The sequence below is a fragment of the Pogoniulus pusillus genome, chromosome 22 (assembly GCF_015220805.1).
Source record: "Pogoniulus pusillus isolate bPogPus1 chromosome 22, bPogPus1.pri, whole genome shotgun sequence".
Taxonomy (NCBI): domain Eukaryota; kingdom Metazoa; phylum Chordata; class Aves; order Piciformes; family Lybiidae; genus Pogoniulus; species Pogoniulus pusillus.
This window is the reverse complement of record NC_087285.1, coordinates 407,526-430,802: the sequence shown is the minus strand read 5'-3', so window position 1 is coordinate 430,802 and position 23,277 is coordinate 407,526. Positions and strand designations below refer to the sequence as shown.

The following is a 23,277-nucleotide window of genomic DNA, read 5'->3' as shown; positions in this document are numbered from 1 at the left end:
GCACAGTCCCCTCCTCTCTGCCGGCTGAGTGAGCAGCCAGGTGGAACCAAGAGTGGTTTAGGAGCAGGTAGCAGTGGATCTGCCTTGCTGCCCTGCCACGCGCAGGCAGCTCCTGCCACACAGCACACACACACTGACAAGTGTCACAGTGCAGAAGCTCAGCACCCAGGCTCTTCCACTCCCCTCTGAGCAGGACTGCTCGAGGGAGAAAAAAAGTCATCCAGCACAATGCAGCTCTGACTGATGGTGGCTTCTGTGTTTCCCAGCTTGTCCACAAGGTATTTTCTCTTTGAGCACACCCCTCCAGCACTGAGCTGGCTCAACTACCAGGAGATCACACTGGTGTGATGCTGGAGGTTCCTCCAAGGACTCTGTCCAGTCTCCACCACGAGGGATGCAAAGTCACAGCAGCAGCCACAGCTCTCATGCTGCCAGCAGCCTCAGAGAGACCACCTCAAGCAAGCTGAGGCACAGAAGGGTCACTGGCAAGTGGAGGCCAAGAAGGTGTGCAGTGGAAGTCAGCACGGCTGGTGCAGGCACAGCTCATCTGCACAAACATCTTTGGTCCAGCAGCTGCTTGGAGAGGTCTGAACAGGAGCTTCAGATCACCATCCAGATCAGAAGCCTGAGTCAGGCTGCTGGATTCTGCTTTCCTGTCTGCCCCAGGACGCAGTGCTCTGGCAGAAGCAGTCCCAGCACAAGGAGGATGCTTTGCTCCCCTAAGCTACAAGGGAAAAGGGCAGAAAGTCCCCCAACAGCTGCTTGCTTCTGCCTCGATCCTGTCAGTTCTAGCTCACTGCCCTGCATGGGAAGACAGTGTGGAGAAGAGCAGAATCTGAGCAGCTTGGAATGTCAGGTCTTCATGCAACAGGCCCAGCACCGGGCCTCACTTTGCAAAGTTAGTGAGGTACAGCCTGGCCTGGCAAGGTGGCACCAAGCTGCTCTTCAAACTATGCAGGCTATCCTTGCCCAAGAAAGGGTCCAGGCAGGGACAAGCTGCTGCAGACACAATTACCTCAGCTACACTTCTCCAGTGACTCCACAGGCAGAGCCTCACAGCTCCAATGACACCATGGGCACAGACAGGCTAATTGTGTGACTCCATGGGCACAGTACATGCCCATGGAGTACACAGGCACACTGCTCCAGTGACTGCAGATGATCAGCACCCAGCCCCCACAATACATGGGGACGCTGCTACAATGACTCTGGCCACAGGCATGCTTCTACAGTGGCCCCAAAGACACTGCTCCCAGCCACACTGTTCCAGTGACTCCCTGGGTACAGTGCCCAGCCACACTGCATAGGCACACCCACACTGCTTCAGCAGCTCCCTGGCCATAGCACGCAGCCACAATGTTCCAGTGACTGCATGGGCACAGCACTTAAACACGTAGTTTCAGAAATTCCCCAGGCAAAGCACCCAGCCAAACTGCTCCAGTGACTCTGCAGGCACAGCTACATTGTACCAGTTACTCCATGGTACAGCACCCAGCCACACTGCTCCAATGACTACATGGGCACTGCCATACTGCTCTACTGACACTGCTCAGTTGGCTGTTCAGGCACAGTACACAGGCACACTGCTCCAGTGACTGCAGATGACCAGCACCCAGCCACATTTCTGCAGCCAGTGGATGGACACAGTGCCCTGGCACACTGTTCTGAAGCCTCCATGAGCACAGCACTCAGTCACACAGCTCCAGCAACTCTTTAGGTACAGCACCCAGCCACACTGCTGCATTGACCCCCTGGGCACAGCCACACTGCTCCAGTGACTGCATGGGTGAAGCACTCAGCCACATAACTCTGTAACTCCACAGCCACAGAACCCAGACACAGTGCTGCAGTGATTTCATGCCCACAGAACCCAGTCACACTGCTCCAGTGACACCAAGGGGACAACACATAGTCACACTGCTCCAGCCAACCTATGGACAGAGTGCAAATACACTTCTTCCATGACCCCATGAGCACAGCATCCAGCTGCAGTGTTCCAATGACTTTCAGGCCACATCCACACTTGTCCAGTGTCTCCATGGGTACGGCACTGAGGCACACTGCTCCACTGACTGCATGAGCAGAGCACCCAGCCTCATGTTGCAGCAAGATACATTGTCCCACAAACTCCATGGAACAGTACCCAGCTGCAATTCTCCAGTGACTCCCTGGGGAGACATCTAGTCACACTGATCCAGCAACTCCATGGACACATCCACACTGCTACCATGACTCCCTGGGTACAGCACCCAGACACACTCACCATCATCATCATAGAATCAACCAGGTTGGAAGAGATCTCCAGCATCATCCATTCTGCTCCAGTCAATCCATACACGCAGCCATGCTCCTTCAACCACACAATGGGCATAGCCATGCTGCTTTGGTGACTTCATGGCACAGCAACTCTGCTACAGTGATGGGCCAGGTATATAGCCCTGACACACTGCTCCAGTGAATCCATGGGCACAGCCACACTGCTCCATTGACTGCATGGGCACAACACCCAGACACACAGATACAGTGACTCAATAAGCACAGCACCCAGACACACTGATACAGTGACTCCATAAGCACAGCACCCAGACACACTGCTCCATTGACTCCATAGGCACAGCACCCAGACACACAGCTCCAGTGACTCCATAGGCACAGCACCCAGACACACTGCTCCAGTGACTCCATAGGCACAGCACCCAGACACACAGCTCCAGTGACTCCATAGGCACAGCACCCAGACACACTGCTCCAGTGACTCCATAGGCACAGCACCCAGACACACTGATACAGTGACTCAATAAGCACAGCACCCAGACACTGTTCCAGTGACTCCATAGGCACAGCACCCAGACACACTGCTCCAGTGACTCCATAGACACAGCACGCAGACACACTGCTCCAGTGACTCCATAGGCACAGCACCCAGACACACAGCTCCAGTGACTCAATAAGCACAGCACCCAGACACACTGCTCCAGTGACTCCATAGGCACAGCACCCAGACACACTGCTCCAGTGACTCAATAAGCACAGCACCCAGACACTGTTCCAGTGACTCCATAAGCACAGCACCCAGACACACTGCTCCAGTGACTCCATAGGCACAGCACCCAGACACACTGATACAGTGACTCCATAAGCACAGCACCCAGACACACTGCTCCAGTGGCTCCATAGGCACAGCACCCAGACACACAGATCCAGTGACTCCATAGGCACAGCACCCAGACACACTGCTCCAGTGACTCCATAGGCACAGCACCCAGACACACTGCTCCAGTGACTCCACAGACACAGCACCCAGACACACTGCTCCAGTGGCTCCATAAGCACAGCACACAGACACACTGCTCGTGACTCCATAAGCACAGCACCCAGACACACAGCTCCAGTGACTCCACAGACACAGCACCCAGACACACTGATACAGTGACTCCACAGACACAGCACCCAGACACATTGCTCCAGTGACTCCACAGACAGCACGCAGACACATTGCTCCAGTGACTCCACAGACACAGCACCCAGACACACTGCTCCAGTGACTCCACAGACACAGCACCCAGACACATTGCTCCAGTGACTCCATAAGCACAGCACCCAGACACACTGCTCGTGACTCCATAAGCACAGCACCCAGACACACAGCTCCAGTGACTCCACAGACACAGCACCCAGACACACAGCTCCAGTGACTCCACAGACACAGCACCCAGACACACTGCTCCAGTGACTCCACAGACACAGCACCCAGACACATTGCTCCAGTGACTCCACAGACACAGCACCCAGACACATTGCTCCAGTGACTCCACAGACACAGCACCCAGACACAGTGCTCCAGTGACTCCACAGACAGCACGCAGACACATTGCTCCAGTGACTCCACAGACACAGCACCCAGACACACTGCTCCAGTGACTCCACAGACACAGCACCCAGACACACTGCTCCAGTGACTCCATAGGCACAGCACCCAGACACACTGCTCCAGTGACTCCACAGACACAGCACCCAGACACACTGCTCCAGTGACTCCACAGGCGCAGCACCCAGACACATTGCTCCAGCGACTCCACAGACACAGCACCCAGACACATTGCTCCAGTGACTCCACAGACAGCACGCAGACACACTGCTCCAGTGACTCCATAGGCACAGCACCCGGACACACTGATACAGTGACTCCACAGGCACAGCACCCAGACACACTGATACAGTGACTCCACAGACACAGCACCCAGACACACTGATACAGTGACTCCACAGGCACAGCACCCAGACACACTGATACAGTGACTCCATAGGCACAGCACCCGGACACACTGATACAGTGACTCCACAGACACAGCACCCAGACACACTGATACAGTGACTCCACAGGCACAGCACCCAGACACACTGATACAGTGACTCCATAGGCACAGCACCCAGACACACAGCTCCAGCGACTCCACAGACACAGCACCCAGACGCACTGCTCCAGTGACTCCACAGGCGCAGCACCCAGACACACTGCTCCAGTGACTCCATAGGCACAGCACCCAGACACACTGCTCCAGTGACTCCACAGACACAGCACCCAGACACACTGTTCCAGTGACTCCACAGGCGCAGCACCCAGACGCACTGCAAGGTGCATCAGGATCAGTTACAATGTTATATTTCTTCCACTCATTCGCGTTTGACTTATTTCAGCCTGCAAGTGAGTTACCTCTTGAGATCTGCCAGTAATTCCTGACATAGTTTCAGACTGTCCCTTTAGGATTCGGCAGCGCTCGAGTGCCCTGCGCACCTGAGCCCTGCACTTCCGAACCTCGAACTGCCAGGCCACCCAATGAATGCACTCCAATAGATTCTGCTTCCTCCACCATCCCTCTCCTCCTGCTGTCTGGAGGCAGGGCCCCCCTAAGGCTGAGCCTTCTGTGTGAGGGTGCACGCAGGGCTGAGTGTTATGGCAGGAACAATTGCAGTTGGAGTAATTGCAGTTGGTCAGGGAAACCGAGGAAGTGACAGCTACCTTTCTGGTTCTGCTGGTCTGCAGCTCCCTCATTCTTTGCAGAAGAACTGAAGTAGGTTGACCAGCTTACTTATTCATGCTCTCACCAAATCAGTCACACACCCAAAGAGACCCTGTGACTGCTGATGTCTAGGTAGAATTTGCCTTCTAGGCTGAAATGGCCTTCTGGAAGGTAAGTGTCTATTTCTGATAACAGAGACATTTATCATTCAGAAGGTGAAGAAGTGGTGCCTTTTTCCTTCACCAGCTTGGATATGGAGGTTTTAAGTTCTTCCTTCATCTCTTTCATGCCTTCTTGTCTGCCATCTTTTATCTCTGTAGCCAGACGTTTTGTGGCAGCCATCTCTGCGGTCTGGGACAGACTCTCTTCCAGCTGTCTCATGTGGTCAGTAAATTCACTGACAGTAGGAAGCCTTCTCTGATTTTTTTTTTTTTTTTTTACCCCACAAGTCTGCTTGCCAAGAAATTAGCATAGGATGGGAGGAGCAAGCTTCATAATCTTTGAAAGACCTGTTCCAGCAGGAATACCGTCAGGGTTCTGTGTACCATGATCTCCACAAAGGTTTTTTTTGCACAGCAAATTCCCTCAGAACCTTAATTCCCTGCTCGATTGTGGGCGACTGCTGAGTAGTCCACGGCAAATCATCCTTGGAATGGTACCTCAGGAGCAGAGCCAGCAAGAGGCATGTCCACAGAGTGACCTTCCCAAGAGGGCTTGCTATGTATTTGTTGATTCTGCTTTCTTTTGTGAGTGCCTCTATTTGTTTTGCTGACTGGTTGCCTAGAACACTGGCACCTGTATCAATGCATCTCCCTAACCAGCTCAGATTTTGCTCTTCTGACTCTTTCTGGTATTTTTCCCTCACCTGCCTGATCTCCTTCCTGGGCTGTTTAGAACTCTGAACATCATCCTCATTATCTGCACCTTCTTCCCCTGGGTTTGGAATTAAGTTTCCTAAGGACATTCTTAAACTTCTCAGAACCTTCACCTTTTCTAGCATGGGCTTTCAAACAGCCTTTCCCCTTGTCCTCATCACTATATGGTGGCTTCAGTACCTTAACAATGTCCCTAAGGCTGACTTTCTCATCCTCTTCCTCGGTCTCGTGTGGTTTGCCAGATGCACCTTTTGCTGCATCCTCTTCCTCCTTCGAATCACTATCTCTCGGAGTTTTATCTTTTGCTTCTCCCTTTGCTGGAGCTAAGAAAACTGTGGGTTTAGAAACACCCTCTAGGAGATGGCTGACATGTAACACGGGTTTGTCTGCGCTCTGCTTTGCCTTTCTCGGTGGAGGAACAGGAGCGGTTTTAGCCGCAGCTGGAAAGGCAGAGGCAGATGCATTTTGACAGCCTCCAGCCTTAGCAGGAGCGGGTGAGCCCTGGACAGACCCCTTCAGGTTTGTCGGACTCGTTTCTGTTCCAGCTGCCGCGGACGAAAGCGCCCTTGCCTCACTCCTCATGGCCACCACGGCTGGACACGGCTGTGACTCCTAACTGGCAGCCGTGGGTGTCAGGCACAGACGGGCTGCCTCCCGGCTCTGCTCGCCTTGCGTGGAGCATCCGCCGGCACTGCCTGCCGCCGCAGCCTGCGACTTCTCCCCCCCCCCCCCCCCCCCCCCAGGTTATGTAGCTACCGGCTGAAGCAGCCTCGCACAGCTCTGAGTCGCGTCGCCTGCCGCCGTTATCTCACCTGACCCAATCCGGACCTCCTCTGCCTTCTGCCAGGAGAAGGCGAAGGCATTCTTAAAGCGGCAGTGTGCGTTTTTTCCACCCACAGACCGACAGGCAGCTCTGTTGTTGCAATTGCAAAGACCAGATTTAAGCAAAGGGTGTTTAGCGTCGCTACCTTTAGGAGTCAGATCTCCCAGCTGTTCCACAAAGCCTGCGCTCACAGGGGGAGCCAACTCAAGTAACTCGCATGGGACACTAATGGTGTCTGAATTTCATTCAGCTTCTGTACCCATTTATCTTCTCAGCATGCTCCAATAAGCCTTAAACTAGCACACGCAGCCACACGGCTGCACTGACGCCGTGGCAACAGCACCCAGCCACACTGCTCTAGTGACTCCATGGGGAAAGCAGTGATTACATGGGCACAGCCCACAGCTCCACAGCTCCACTGACTCCCTGGACACAGCACCCAATCGAGCAGCTCCGGCAACTTTCTAGGCACAGCACCGAGCCACACGGCTCCGGTGATTCCATGGGCATAGCACCCAGCCAAACATATTCGTGACTCCACTGGCACAGTACCCAGCCACACTCCTCCAGTGACTCCCTGGGCATAGCACCCACCCACACTGCTCCACTAACTGCATGAAAACAGTGTCCAGCCATGTCACTCCAGTGACTGGATGGGCACAGCCACACTGCTTCAGTGACTCCCAGTGCATTGCACATAGCCATATAGCTCCAGTAACTGCACGGGCACAGCACCCAGTCACATTGCTCCACTGAATTCGTGGGCACTGCACCATGCCACACTGCTTGTGACTCCATAGGCAAAGCATCCATACAGGCTGCTCCAGTAGCTCCCAGTAGCACAGTGACTCCACAACCACTGCTCCCAGCCATACAGTTCCAGTGACTGTGTCAGCCCAGCCACACAGTTCCAGAACAATGCCACACTGCTCCTCTGACTCCATAGGCACTTACTCCACAGACACTGCTCCAATAACCCCCTGGTCATAGCACCCAGCCACACAACATCATGAATCCACGGACACAGACTATAGCTCCAGTGATGCCATGGGCACATCACTTAGAAACACTGTTTCAGTGACTCCATGGGCAAAGCACCCAGCCAGACTGATCCAGTGACTTCATGTATGCTACACACATCCACACTGCTCCAGTGACTCCGTGGGTACAGGCCAAGGTCCTCCAGTGACTCCGTGGCCACAGCTCAGAGCCGCACCACTCCAATGACTGCATGGATACAGCATCCAGCCATCTCAGATCTGTGTGACTGCATGGGCACAGCCGCACAACTGCAGTGACACCATGGGCACAGCACCCTGGAACTCTGCTCCACTGACTGCATGGCACAGCACACAGTCACACTACTCCAGTGCCTCCATGGGAACTGAAGCAAGCCACACTACTCCAGTGCCTCCATGGGAACTGAAGTAAGCCATACTACTCCAGTGCCTCCATGGGAACTGAAGTAAGCCATACTACTCCAGTGCCTCCATGGGAACTGAAGTAAGCCACACTACTCCAGTGCCTCCATGGGAACTGAAGTAAGCCACACTACTCCAGTGCCTCCATGGGAACTGAAGTAAGCCACACTACTCCAGTGCCTCCATGGGAACTGAAGCAAGCCACACTACTCCAGTGCCTCCATGGGAACTGAAGCAAGCCACACTACTCCAGTGACTCCATGCACACAGCACACAGCAAGTCTGATCTGGTGATTTTGTGGGTACAGCCACACTGCTCCAGTAACACCATGGGCACAACACTGATGAACACTGCTCCAGTGACTGCATTGTCACAGCACAGAGCCTCACTACTCCAGTGATTCCAAGGGGGCAGCATCCCTGCTCCACTGACTGTATGGGCACAGTGCCCAGCCACACTAACACAGTGACTCCATAGGCACAGAGCCCAGACATACTGTTCCAGTGAATTCATGGGAACAGAACCAAGTCACACTGTTCCTGTGACTCTATAGGCACAGCTCCCATGCACACTGCTCCAGTAACTCCATGGGCACAACACAGCCACGCTGTCTCCAGTTACTGATTTGGCATAGCATAGTTACAGATCCAGACACTGCCTGGGCACAGACATGCTGCTCCAGTAACAGCATGGGCATAGCCACACTGCTTCAGTGACTCCATTAGCACAGCAACCAACAGCAGTGCTCCAGCAACTCCATGGGCACAGCTGTGCTGCTCCAGTCAATCCATGGCCACATAACCCAGACACACTACACCACTGACTCCACAAACACAACTCCCAGCCAGACTACTGCATGTGACACCATGGGAACAGAACTAAGCCACACTGCTGCAGTGACTCCATGGGAGCAGTAACCAGCCACACTACTCCAATGTCTCCATGGGCAGAGACGCAGTTCTCCAGTAACTCCATGGCCACAGCACCCAGCCACAGAGCAGAGTGACTCCACCAGCAGAACACCCAACACACAACTCCAGTGACACCATGGGCACAGAACCCAGCCATACTACTCCAGTGACTTCGTGGGCACAACCACACTGCTCTCATGACTGCATGGGCACTGAACCAACAGAATCAAAAAGATTGGAAGAGACCAGTCCAACCTAGCACCCAGCCCTGTCCAGTCAACCAGACCATGGCACTAAGTGCCCCAGCCAGGCTTTGCTTCAACACCTCCAGGCACGGCCACTCCACCACCTCCCTGGGCAGCCCATTCCAATGCCAATCACTCTCTCTGCCAACAGCTTCCTCCTGACATCCAGCCTCAACCTGCCCTGGCACAACTTGAGACTGTGTCCCCTTGTTCTATTGGTGGTTGCCTGGGAGAAGAGGCCAACCCCCATCTGGCTACAGTCTCCCTGCAGGTAGTTGTAGACAGCAATGAGGTCACCTCTGAGCCTCCTCTTCTCCAGGCTAAACACCCCCAGCTCCCTCAGCCTCTCCTCACAGGGCTGTGTTCCAGGCCTTTCACCAGCCATGTTGCCCTTCTCTGGGCACCTTCCAGCACCTCAACATCTCTCTTGAATTGAGGAGCCCAGAACTGGACACAGCACTCAAGGTGTGGCCTGACCAGTATGGAGTACAGGGGAAGAATAACCTCCTTTGTCCTACTGGCCACACTGCTCCTGAGCTAGCCCAGGATGCCATTGGCTCTCTTGGCCACCTGGGCACACTGCTGGCTCATCTTCATCTACTATCTATCAGTATCCCCAGGTCCCTTTCCTCCTGGCTGCTCTCAGCCACTCTGGCCCCAGCCTATAGCGCTGCTTGGGCTTGTTGTGGCCAAAGTGCAGAACACTGCACTTGGCCTTGTTAAATCTCATCCAACTGGCCTCTGCCCACCCATCCAGCCTGGCCAGGTCCCTCTGCAGGGCTCTCCTACTTTCCAAAAGATCAACACCTGCTCCTAGCTTGGTGTCATCTGCAAACTTACTGATGCTGGACTCAATCCTCTCGTCCACATCATCAATAGAGATATTGAACAGGACTGGGCCCAGCACTGATCCTTGGGGCACACCACCAGTGACATCTGCCACCTGGATGTGGCACCATTCACCACCACTCTCTGGACTCTGCCATCCAGCCAGTTCCTGACCCAGCACAGAGTGAATCTGTCCAAGCCATGAGCTGCCAGCTTGGCTAGGAGCTTGTTGTGGCAGACTGTGTCAAAGGCTTTGCTGCAGTGCAGGCAGACTCCATCCACAGCCTGCCCCACACTCAGCAGGTGGGAACCTGATCATAAAAGGAGATCAGGTTGGTCAGGCAGGACCTGCCCTTCCTAAACCCATGCTGGCTGGGCCTGATCCCTTGGCCATGCTGCAGGTGCTGTGTGATGGCACTCAAGGTGACCTGTTCCATCACCCTGCCTGGCACTGAGGTCAGGCTGACAGCTCTGTAGTTTTCTGGCTCCTCCTTGTGACCCTTCTTGTGGATGGGATCACATTGGCAGCTTCCAGTCTCTGGGGACCTCTGCAGTGAGCCAGGACTGTTGGTAAATGATGGAGAGTGGCTTGGCCAGCTCAGCTGCCAGCTCTCTCAGCACCCTAGGATGGATCCCATCTGGTCCCATGGACTTGTGAGGATCCAAGTGGCTCAGCAGGCCCCTTAGTTCTTCCTCATGGATTAGAGGGAGACTATACTGGACCCTGACTCCATCCACCACTTCAGGAGCCCAGCTGTCCTGGAGACAACCTGTCCCACTAGTGAAGATTGAGGCCAAGAAGCTGTTAAGCACCTCTGCCTTTTCCTCATCCTTTGTCACTCTATTCCCCTCTCTATCTAACAAGGACTGGAGCTTGTCCTTGGCCCTTCTCTGCCATTTAAAGAAACACTTTTTATTTTCCTTGACAGCCGTGGCCAGCCTGAGCTCCAAATGGGCTTTTGCCTCTCTCATTTTTCCTCTACAAGACCTAGCAACTTCCTTGAACCTTTCCTGGGACACCTCCCCTCTTTTCCAAAGGTGATACACTCTCCTTTTTATCTTTAATCCCTTCAGCAGCTCCCTGCCCATCCAGCCTGGCTGCCTCCCTCCTCGGCTCCTCTGCCGGCTCAATGGCACAGCTGCTCCTGTGCCTGCAGGAGTTCTCTCTTGAAGCAGCTCCAACCTGCCTGGACCCCTTTGTTTCTAAGGGCTCTTTCCCAAGGAACTTTCTGAGCGAGTTCCTTAAATAGGCTGCAGTCTGCCCTTCAGCAGTCCAGTGTGGAGGTTCTGTTGATGCTCCTCCTGGTTTCACTCTATCATTTTGTGGTCACTGGACCCCAGGCAGCCTCCAACCACCACATCCCCTGCCAGCCCCTCTCTGTTTGTGAGCAGCAGGTCAAGCAGGGCTGCCCCCCTGGTAGGCTGACGTAACAGCTGGGATAAGAAGTTGTCCTCCACACCCTCTAGAAACCTTCTAGACTGCCTCTTCTCTGCAGTGTTTAAGTCCCAGCAGATGTCTGGTAGGTTAAAGTTGCCCACCAGAACAAGGGCAGGTGATCTTGAGGCAGCCTCCAGTTGCTTAAAGAGTAATAAATCAAACTCTTCGTCCTGGCTGCGTGGTCTGTAACAGACTCCAGCCAGGATATCAGCCTTGTTGGCCTTCCCCTTAATTCTCACCCATGAAGACTCAACTTGATCATCCTTGATTTCTACCCCCATGGCATCCAGAGCATCCCTAATATACAGAGCCACTCCTACACCCCTTCCCCCTTGCCTGTCTCTCCTGAAGAGTCTGTAGCCATTGATCACAGCACTCCAATCATGTGAGCCATCCCACCACGTTTCAGTGATGGCAACAACATCATAGTTTTCCTCCAGCACCAGAGCTTCCAGCTCCTCTTGTTTGTGACCCATACTGTGTGCATTAGTGTACTGCACTTCAGCTGGCCTGATGCTTTTACCTCTATCTCTAGCCTACCGTCCTCAAGTTCCCTTGGTTTATCTCTGGTGCTGTCATGTTTTACCCCCTCCCCCTTCCACTCTAGTTTAAAGCCCTCTCAACAAGCCCAGCCAGCTCATGTGCCAGGGTCCTTCTCCCCTTCTGTGTCAGTTGTATCCCATTTGCTGCTTGCAGGCCTGTGGCAAGACGAAGTTCACCAAGATCAAAGAATCCAAAGTTATGCAGGAGGCAGCAGCCTCTGAGCCACTTGTTCATCAAATACGCTTTGCTGTTCCTCTCTGCATGCCAACCTGTGACTAAGGGTATGGATGAAAAGACTACCTGTGCCCCTGCTCCTCAGCTGCTTTTCCCAGGGCCTTGAAGTCCCTTTTGATAGCTTTTAGCCCTCTGGTATCAACCTCATCATTGCCTGCCTGTATAACTAATACGGGATAGTAATCAGAGGGCTGCACTACAGTAGGCAGCCTCCTGGGAACATCCCAGACCCGGGCTCCAGGGAGGCAGCAGAGCTCCCTGTGGAAGGGGTCTGGTGGCATATGGAGCCCTCTGTTCCCTTCAGAAGGGAGTCACCAATAACAATCACCCTCCTCTTTTTCTTCTGGGTGCTTGTTCTGATGCGAGGGGGCAACTGATTTGTCTCAGTTGCCCTCCCAGCTGGTGATGCTTCTGCCTGCTCCAAGACCACCTCATCCTCAGCCTCTAGTGCCCTATATCTGTTGGGTAAGGGCAGCTGAGGATGTGAGGATGGCTGGAAGGGTTTTCCCTTGCCCCTTCTGGCAGGCACCTGCATCCGTTCTCCTTGGCTACTTGGTTCATCTCCCTCTGGTAAGGGGGGCTGCAGAGCATGGTGCTGTAGGTCCAGCTCTCTTTTACATTCCCTTTCAGCCTAGAGACGTTCCACTTCTCCCTTGAGTTCAGCCACTAGGTTAAGCAGACTTAATCTGCTCACACCTAATGCAGCCATTGCCTCTGTCTCCCTCGACTTCGAGTGCCAGGCTCCAACACTCCTCACAGCCAGTTACCTGGACACCTGCATGCCTACGGGCGGGCTCTGTTTGGGTGCCCACAGTTTTACAAGCACTGTAAAGCTTTGACCTAGTTTGCACCATGTCTCGCTTTCTTCGAAGTCCGGTGGTAGTTAGTTTGGGTGCGAAGGGTTTGGGGGGTTCTTCTGTGTGTGGATTCTTTTTTCTCCCCCCGGTACGCTGCGGCTGGGCTGAGCAGAGCAGGCAGCCTGAGTGCTGCTCTCTGCCCGAACCAGGCTCGGGCGCCGGCGCTGCCGCTCCTGGGCTCCACCGCCCGCTCGCCAGGCACCGCGCCTCTGCCGCCCCTCGGCGAGCCCTTAGCGCCGCGCCCCTTGCCGTGCCCGCCGCTCCCTGCCCCCTGCTGGGCTCCTCCGACTGAGAGAGCCCCAAAGTGGAGGAGAAAAGCTCCGAAAAGGCTTCAAAAAAGCGGTTTCAGCTGAGCTAGCCTCGGTACTGCTCTCTTCCCGAATCAGGCTCAGCACTCAGCCACACAGCACAGTGCCTCCACGGGCACAGTCACACTGCCCCAGTGACTCCAAGGGCACAGCGCCCAGCCACACTGCTCCAGTGACTCCATAGGCACAGTGCCCAGCTACACCACTCCAGTGATTTCATGCACTCAATGGCAAGACACAGACACACTGCTCCAGTGACTTGAAGGGCACAGAACCCATGCGCATTGCTCTCGTGACTCCATGGGCACAGCTACAGTGCTCCAGTGACTCCAAGGGCACAGCACCCAGCTACACTGCTACAGTGACTCCCTGGGAAGAGCACCCAGCCACACTGCTCCATGGAGTCCCTGGGCACAGAAACCAGCAATACTGCTCCAATGATTCCATGTGAACAGAACCAAGTCACACTGCTCCTGTGACTCCATGGGGACAGCACCCACGCACACTGCTCTAGTAACTCCATGGGCACACCACACAGCCACACTGCTTCAGTGACCACTTTAGCAGAGCCATACTGCCCCAGTGATCCCATGGGCACAGTGCCAAGACACACTGCTCCACTGACTCCATGGGAACAGAATCAAGCCAGTGACAGCATGGGCACAGCACCCAGTCACTCTATGCCAGTGACTCCCTAGGCACAGCACACAGCCAGACTACTGTAGTGACTATCTGCGCACATCAGGCAGCTCCAGTGACTCTATGGGCACAGCCAAATTGCTCCCATTACTCCGTGCACAGCACCCAGACAGACTGCTCCACTGATTGCACAGGCAGAGCACAAAGCCACACTGCTCCAGTTCCTCCATGGGCACAGCACAGTCACAGTGCTCAATTACTCCAGGTACACAACACACAGCCACACTGCTCCAGAGACTTTGTGGGCACAGGTTCAAGACACAATACTTCATTGACTCCCTGGGCACAGTGCCCTGCAACACTGCTCCAGTGCCTCCCTGGATACAGCCACAGACTCCAAGTTACTCCATGGCCACAGCACTCAGCCACACTGCATCAGTGACTCCATAAGAACAGAAACTAGCCTCAGAGCTCCTGTGAGTCCATAGGTACAGCACCCATGCATGCCTCCCCAGTAACTGCCTGGGCACAGCACACAGCTCAGTGACCCCATGGGCACAGGCACACACTGGCACAGCACCCAGACACACTGCTCCAGTAACTCCATGGGCACAGCACCCATGCATATTTCTCAGTGAACTGCATGGGCATAGTCAGACTGCTCCAGTGACTGCAAGGGCATGTGGGCCAGCCACACTGCTGCAGCAACTACATGGCTCATAGCACCCCACCATACTGCTCCTGTGACTCCATGGACACAGCACCCAGCCACATAGCTCCAATGACACCCTAGGCAGTGCACCCAGCCACACAGTTCAGTGACTGCATGGGCACAGCCACACTGCTCCACTGACTCTATGTGAACAGTACCCATGCACACTGCTCTACTGACTGCATGGCCGCCGCAGCAGCCCATGACTTGGCTCCAGTGACTGCATGAGCACACACAGTCCCAGTGACTGCATGGAATGTGTCCAAAGAAGGGCAGCAAGGCTGGGGAGGGGCCTAGAGCACAGCCCTGTGAGGAGAGGCTGAGGGAGCTGGGGGGGTGCAGCCTGCAGAAGAGGAGGCTCAGGGCAGACCTCATTGCTGTCTGCAGCTCCCTGAAGGGAGGCTCTAGTCAGGTGGGATTGGGCTCTTCTCCCAGGCACCCAGCACAGAACAAGGGGACACAGCCTCAAGTTGTGCCAGGGCAGGTTGAGGCTGGATGTTAGGAGGAAGTTGTTGGCAGAGAGAGTGATTGGCATTGGAATGGGCTGCCCAGGGAGGTGGTGGAGTGGCCGTGCCTGGAGGTGTTGAAGCAAAGCCTGGCTGGGACACTTAGTGCCATGGTCTGGTTGGTTGGACAGGGCTGGGTGCTAGGTTGGGCTGGCTGAGCTTGGAGCTCTCTTCCAACCTGGTTGATTCTATGATACTATGGGCACAGCTACACTACTACAGCACCCAACCACACTGCTTCATTAACTCCATTTCTGCACTGTGAAGGTGCTGGAATCACAGAATCACAGAACTTTAGAGGTTGGAAGGGACCTTCAGAGATCATCCAGTCCAGCACCTTTGCCAAGGCAGAATCACCTACAGTAGTTCACACAGAAATATGTCCAGGTGGGTTTTGAAAGTCTCCAGAGAAGACCACAGCCTCTCTGGGCAGACTGCTTCAGAGCTCTGTCATCCTTTCACCATAGAAGTTTCTCCCCATATTGAGCTGAAACCTTCTCTGTTCCACTTTGTAGCTGTTGCCCCTTGGCTTATTGTTGCTGAGCACCAAAAAGAGCTTGGCCCCCACTCCTCAGATATTTGTACACATTGGTCAGATCTCCTCTCAGTCTCCTCTTCTCCAGACTACACAGCCCCAGGGCTCTCAGTCTCTCTCCATAGGGGAGGTGCTCAAGAGTTCCAGTCATCCTTGTAGCTCTCTGCTGGACTCTCCCAGCAGGTCTCTGTCTTTCTTGAACTGGGGAGCTCAAAACTGGACACAGTATTCCAGGCGTGGTCTCACCAGGGCAGAGCAGAGAGGGAGAAGAACCTCCCCAACCCTGCTGGCCACACTTTTCCTGATGCCCCCCAGGATGCCATTGGCTCTCCTGGCCCCAAAGGCACATTGCTGGCCCATGCAGAACTTGCTGCCCACCAGCACTCCAAAGTGTTTCTCCACAGAGCTGCTTTCCAGCAGGGCCGCCTCAGCCTGTACTGGTGTCTGTTGTTATTGCTCCCCAGATGCAGGACCCTGCCCTTGTCCTTATTGACCTTCATGAGGTTTGCCTTCCCCCTGTTCTCAGCCTGTCCAGATCTTGTTGGATGGCAGCACAGACTGAGGGGTGGCAGCCGCCCCCTAGTTCTGTACCATCAGCAAACAGTGCCCTCATCTAGGTCCTTGGTAAAGACCAAAAGAACAAAACTGGGCCCAGCACTGATCCCTGGGGAACACCACTGGGCACAGGCCTCCAACTTGACTCTGTGCCATTGGTGACAATTCTCCAAACTCTGCTGTGCAGCAGTTTTCAATCCATCTCACAGACCAACCCTCTGTGCCACATCTCCTGAGCTTTTATGAGGATACTGTGGGAGACAGCATCAAAAGCCTTGATGAAGTCAAGGCTGAAGACAGCTGCAGCCCTTCCTTTGTCTACCCATTTAGTCATGGTATCAAGAAGTCTATCATGTTAGTCAGGCAAGATGTCCCCTTGGTAAATCCATGCTGGCTACGCCTGATAACCCTCTTTTCTTTCATGTGGTTAGCAGAACACTGCAGCAGGATGCCCAGGGAGGACATCCCCAGAGATATTCAAGGTGAGGCCCTACAGGGCTCTGGGCAGCCTGATCTTGTGGAGGATGTCCCTGCAGAATGCAGAGAAGGTTGGACTGGATGAGCTTTGAAGGCCCCTTTTAACCCAGACCATTGTGATTCTGTGATTCTGTCCTGTCTGGAGAGAAGGGGAGGCTGAGGGCACAGCTCATGGCTGTCTGCAGCTGCCTGCAGGGAAGTTGGGGTGAGGAGAAGGCAACCTCTGCTCCTTGGTGCCATGGGACAGGAGCAGAAGCAATGGTTCCAAGCTGCCCCAGGGGAGGCTCAGGCTGGAGCTCAGGAAATGTTTCTGCACTGGAAGGGTTCCCAGGCATTGGCACAGGCTGCCCAGGGCAGTGCTGCAGTGCTCATCCCTGGGGGTGTCCAAGCAGCTGTGGCCCTGCTGCTTAGGGACATGGTTTGGTGCTGAGCCTGCAGTGCTGGGTGGAGGAGGCTTGGACTGGCTGAGCCTGGAGGACTCTGCCAGCTGGATGTGTTCTGCCATTCCATGATTGTTTCAGACACAGCCTGGTGAGTTTGGTCCTCAGTCACCCCAGGACAGCAGGGTGCTGGGGGTTCCCTGAGCGGGTTTTGGCCATGACAGAAGCCTTCCAGAGTCTGCGTAGGGCTTTTGGAGTCCTCCTTGTCCTAAGTCCTTTTCAGCAAGGAGAGGCCTTACAGAGTATTGGGTGAGACTTAACAGGGATGGAGAGAAGGAAAAGCAAGCTGTGAGCATGTTGTGGGCCTGATCCAGAGCAGCATGGGTGCTGGAAGTCCCAAGGAATCAAAAGCCTGGCTGCACAAGAGCTTGTGCTTGCATCTGAGCATCACCCTGGCAGCAGTGGGCAGAGCTCTCAATAGGCCAGGTGCAGCTTCTCCACAGGCTCAGTCTGAGGTGAAGGGAGGTGCAGAGCCGTGGTCTAAGGATAGAGCAGCACAGTGAGCACAAAGGACAGCTCTGGATTCAGTTTTTGCAGGCAGGCTTTTTAGGAGGTCAAGTACTGGGGGGGAACGGAGCAAAACTAGAAGTGGGTAGGTTCAGATTGGATGTTGGGAAGAAATTCTCCACCATGTCAGGGGGTGGTTGGAACTGGATGATCCTTGAGGTCCCTTCCTGCCGTGACAATTCTATGGCTCTGTGTGCCACTGGCCTCTGCTCTCTGCCCGTGGCCGCTCAGCCAGTCGCCAACCCCTCAGGTTGTCTGCTCTCCCTAGTTTGTCTATCAGTATCTTTTAATGTGAGGCATCCCCAAACACCTCTCTGGAGACCAAGCAGACAACGACCACTGCTCTTCCCTTGTCTCCCAAGCTTCATAGAAGGTGCTAAAAAGGTGCTTCAGAGGAAGACCCCCTAGGCAGTGTCAGACTTTGATGACTTTTGATCCCAAAAATCACCCAGCTTCCTATAAAAGTGCCTGTGTCTCACCAGCAGACTCCTGCAAAAGGGAACTATGAAGAGAAGCTGAGAACCTCTCCCAGCAGGCAGGTCCAGCCTTCATGTCCTGCATATTTAGTGGCACCAGAGAACTTTCTATTCCCACTTCTCACCCAAATACTGAATTTCCTGGAAACTTCCTCCAAAACCAGGTTCTATATAGGGAGGAAAATGAAAGTTTTTTTAAAAATGTAATTGAAACACCTTCAGATTTTCAAACTAGTGCAGCCTGAGAGAACACTGCAGAAAAGGAAGCAAAGCCATCATTAAAAACATGATAGGGTTTTCTCAGCTCAACTGCAATTACCACTCTGAGAGCTGAGGACGTGTGGCAGAGAAGAGCATGTGTGGGAGGGAGGAGAAGAGAAGAGAGAAAAGAGAAAGACAATAGCTGCACGGAAGGAAATCCAGCAGTGCCAAGCAGAAGCCACTATGACAGGCAAAACTGATCTCCTTGCAGCAGGGTTCCCCACGACACCCGTTACACAAAGGAGGAGAGGAAAGCATTCCTTTGAAGAGCACAGGCCTTGGAAGGGAGACTGCAAGGAAGGGGCTTCCCTCGGATGCTGCAGACAGCAGATAACCCCCATCTGTGCCCTCCAGCGCCGTTCAGCCCAGCCAAAGCTGCACCACACAAAATCCTGTTAGCAGCCTCTCTTGCTAGCAGGCCTGTGTCTGTCACAGCAAACCTCTCCAAACCTCCGAGCCCCACAGCTGGGCAGCTTTCTGCCCCAGGCTCAGGGATGTGTTTTCAACAGGCTCCACACTCATCCCCTTCCCACTGATCTGGTGACTCTTCCAGGAATGTCATGAGTGGTCCACTGAGGAGGAACCACTCCCTGTCCCAGGTTAGGGTTTGACCTGCTGGACAGTAGCTCCACAGAGAAGGATTGCTGCTTGGAATGCTGGTGGACAGCAATGTGCTCTGGTGGCCAAGAAGGCCAATGGTAGACTCAAGTGCATTAAGAAGAGCATGTCCAGCAGGTCAAGGGAGGTTCTTCTCCCCCTCTGCTCAGCCCTAGTGAGACCACATCTGCAATATTGCATCAGTTCCAGGCTCCCCAGTTCAAGAGGACAGGGATCTGCTGGAGAGTCCAATGGAGGCTACAAGAATGCTAAAGATATTAGATGATCTGTCTGAGGAGGAAAGGCTGAGAGCCCTGGGGCTGCTTAGTCTGCTGAAGAGCAGCCTGAGAGGGGATCTGATCAATGTCTCCCAAGCCCTGCAGGGTGGCTGGCAGGAGGCTGCAGCCAGGCTCTGCTCTGTGGCACCCAGGGACAGGACAAGGGGCAATGGTGCAAACTCAACCACAGGAAATTCCACCTCAGCATGAGGAGAGACTTCTTTGGTGTGAGAGTGCTGGAGCCCTGCAGCAGGCTGCCCAGAGAGGTTCTGGAGTCTCCTCCTCTGGAGATCTTCAGAAGCCCCTGGATGTGTTCCTGTGGGACCTGTCCTAGGTGATCCTGCTTTGGCAGGAGTGTTGGACTTGATGCTCTCTAGAGGTCCCTTTTGACCCAATGATTCCATGACTGTATGAGCTAGATGACCTTTAAAGGTCATCAAAACATTCTGCTTTGCCTGGCAGGTTGCTGACCCCAGCTTTTAATAGTCCCCCCATGCAGGCACTGCCAATTATCACAACCTCCTCAGACCTGGCCACCAGTGTCTGAGAATCTGTGCCATGACAGGAGGTTTACCTCTGGCACCAGCAGGCGGCAGAGCTGGCAGGAGCTGCTGCCTGATGGGGCATTGCTGACCCTGCTCCTCACACCCTCAGCTCCAATGAGACAGAGGCAGCAGCTCTGCTGCCAGCTTTGGCTGCACTGCTGCCACCTCCAAAAAAGCCCTGTAGAGCAGCTTACTTAATAAACACCTGAGTGAGGCAACTGGGACACTGCAGCCTCCAAGGATCTGAATCAGAGGCCTGGCAGAGCTCATCTGTGCTGTGCCTCATGGCAGATTTAACCTGGCACCTGATGGGCCCAGGATGTGAAGTGCCAGGGACTTTATCGACTGCCTAGAGGAGGAAAGGGCTAGTGGTGCCCTGGGACACAGCCTGAGCAGCAGGCAAGTGCAAGAGGTGGGACATTCTGAAGGCAGAGTGATGGGAAAGGGCCTTGAACTATGAGAGAGAGGATGGGAAAGGACAGCCTGCCACACAGTCCCTTCCAGCAGGCTCCCATGACTCAGGGAACCTGGGAGACCAGCCCTATCCAGGAAGTTTCAGCATCCCTCATGCCAGACATGATCCCTGGGGGGCTCTGTGCAGGGGCACCTTGCACATAAGGCAGAGTCTGGATAAGAGAAAGTGGTGGAAAGAAGGTGGAAGGATGGTTGGGAGCCCCTCCCAGGCCCTCTGACTGCTGGGAGCATCTTGTGTTACTTTAACTTGTATATTTCTGTATATAGCTGTAAATAATTGCAATAGATTGCAAATACCTGCTTGTATATTGTGCTAAGGTGTGAACAGAAAGCTTCATTCCTTAACTTCCAACCAGCTGAGTCTGGTCTGGGTGAATTCACCAGGGGGGTAAGTCCCAGAACCACTACACCCTCAAAGCTAACTCTGAGGTCTGCTGTTCTCATCAGCCAGCAGCCACTTTCAAACCTTGGTGTGGAAATGTATTTTCTGCCCTTGCCATAGTCTCCCTCAGGGTTACCAATCTGAGCACTGCACCTTCTGGGCAAATCCAGCTGGGTTTCTACAGGTGCACCAGCAGGGCAGGATCTACTCTGGTTTCTTGGCCTGCACTCTCCTATGGAGATAGCTCTGGTGTCTCTGCTTCTGCTCTGCTGCCACTGAACAGAAGGAGATTCAGACCACAGCTCCTGGGAAGGTATGGAAGTGCTGAAGCTGCCTGTGACCAGAGGCTCCCGGATCAGCCTTCTCAGTTGTCTTCCCCCCACCAAGAGGAGCCTGCAGATGCCAACACAAGGCTCTGCCTGCCTAGGTTTGGATCACTCCCAGGAACACTGACTGGCATGAAGCATCCCAGAGAGCTGGAAACGGGCAGCTCCCAGGGGACATTCTGAGCCACAAAACACAACCCTAATCCTCAGCTCCACACAGCAGCTGCAGAAGCTTGTCAGCAGCAAAGCCCAGCCACTCAGCCTGCCCCAGCTGAGCACCCTTCCAGCACAGCATGCACCACGAAGATGCTCAGCCCACTGACAGCTTGGGAAATCCTCTCCACAGCAGCATCGAGTGCCCTCAGGATCTGCACTTGCCACCAGCACTGCCAGCTAGCTGTGAGCAGCCTGGCTGCCAGCAGCCCGCATGGCACCACGCAATGGGCTGACAGAAGCTGTCTCCTCACACGTCAGCTCCCCCACAATGACAGAGCGAGCTGCTGCAGATCAGAGGCAGGCCTGAAGACCACAGCTTATGTCTTTGTGGATCTAACACCTTTGCTGTGAGCTGAGCTCGGCTGAGGAGTGTTCAGAGCTAGATGGCCACCCAAGGACAGCAGGCACGCGGCTGGCCGGTACCAGGTAGGTCCCTTGCAGGACCCATTCTGGGAACAAGAAAAGAGTAATCCCTCTGTACCACAGAGCCCCATTCCTGCATCCCTGCTTCCTGATACTAAGGCACCTTTCGGGGAGTGTTCCAGCTCAGGGCAGCATTGAGGTGGTGGCAGGCTCATTTCTGCCTGGGGCCCAGCAGCACCACTGGAGGAGCACTGGAGTGTGCAGGTGCTGGAACGAGCACTGCCTCCTTCTGCCACATATCAGGATGTGCCAAGCCAAGCCAGGAGCTACAGGAAGGACCTGGCAGGGAAAGTCCTTCAGCTCCTTGTTGCTGTCCCAGCTCTGTGGATTTGGAGACCTGTCTGTGGGATTCCAACTCTACACTCTCCTGAACTATGAGAAAGAGTCCCCAGGGCTCCTCAGCAGGTAACACTCTGCCATGACAGCTTCCCCAGGACATAAATCTCCACTTCATTGCAGCACAAGACAGAAATACACAGCTGCCCAGGCAGCAAGTGTCCCACAGTCCTGTGAGAAGAGGCTCTGACATTCCCTATGTCACAGCAGCCTCATGAAGCTCTGGACCAGCAGCACAAGAAACAACATGGCAACCAGGATGGGAAAACAGTTCCTTCTCGCAGCAGGGATACAGGGAGAAGGAGCTTCAACTGGGCTCCCAGCAGCAACTGCCAGCACAGCTGGAGGCTGAAGTTAGGCTGGGGGGAGGCTCAAACACTCAAGTGCCCTCTTCTTCTCTCCTCTGCACCAAGCTCCACAGAAAGGCAAATGAGGAACACCACAAGGGTGGAGCTGGGAAGGAGAGAAACCCCATAGTGGGGCCAGATGCACTCATTCCCATCACCGTGTCACCATCCCACAGGCCCCTGGGGAAGATCCAAGTCCCCAGGAGGCATCCTGACAGCTCACTCCTACTGCCTGCTATGCTCACAGGCCTCCTCAACGTGCTGCTAATTGTTCTCCACACCCCCACACAACCCTGGGTGCTGGGAAAGGCCACAGTACATTTGCAGAGGCCATACCTGACCCTGGCCTCACCTTGGCTTGCTCTCAGTGCAGCCACCTCCAGCAGGCAAAGTGGGGAGCCAGGGTCTGGCAGGGACAGGCTTTGGCAAGGGCAGCAGCCAGGGCTGGTGCGTGGCTGCCAACTTTGAGGCAGTCCAGAAAGTAGAGCTAATTCCAGTCCCCACCCTCCTGCCAAGCCATCTGCCTGCCCAAAGACCACTGAGAGGATCCTGAACAGCATTTCCTTACCGAGGTGTCACAAGCAGTGGCTGAGCAGTGATCGATTATAAGAAATGCAAATACCTTCCTTCCCACTCCAGTCAGGCAGCTCTCCCACTCATCACTACAGTTTGTCCTTCCACAGCCTCTGCAGAGCCCTCTCATCCTCCTCAGCACTTCCACAACCCATAAGGCACAGCAC

The 23,277-nt window shown here is 54.4% G+C and overlaps 1 protein-coding gene across 6 annotated transcripts in view; it reads right to left on the bottom strand.

Annotated features, from left to right (window-relative positions):
* Nucleotides 1-23,277, bottom strand: part of NRG2 (neuregulin 2) — a 223,790-nt gene that overhangs the window by 192,367 nt on the left and 8,146 nt on the right. The gene's annotated exons all lie outside the window — the stretch shown is intronic.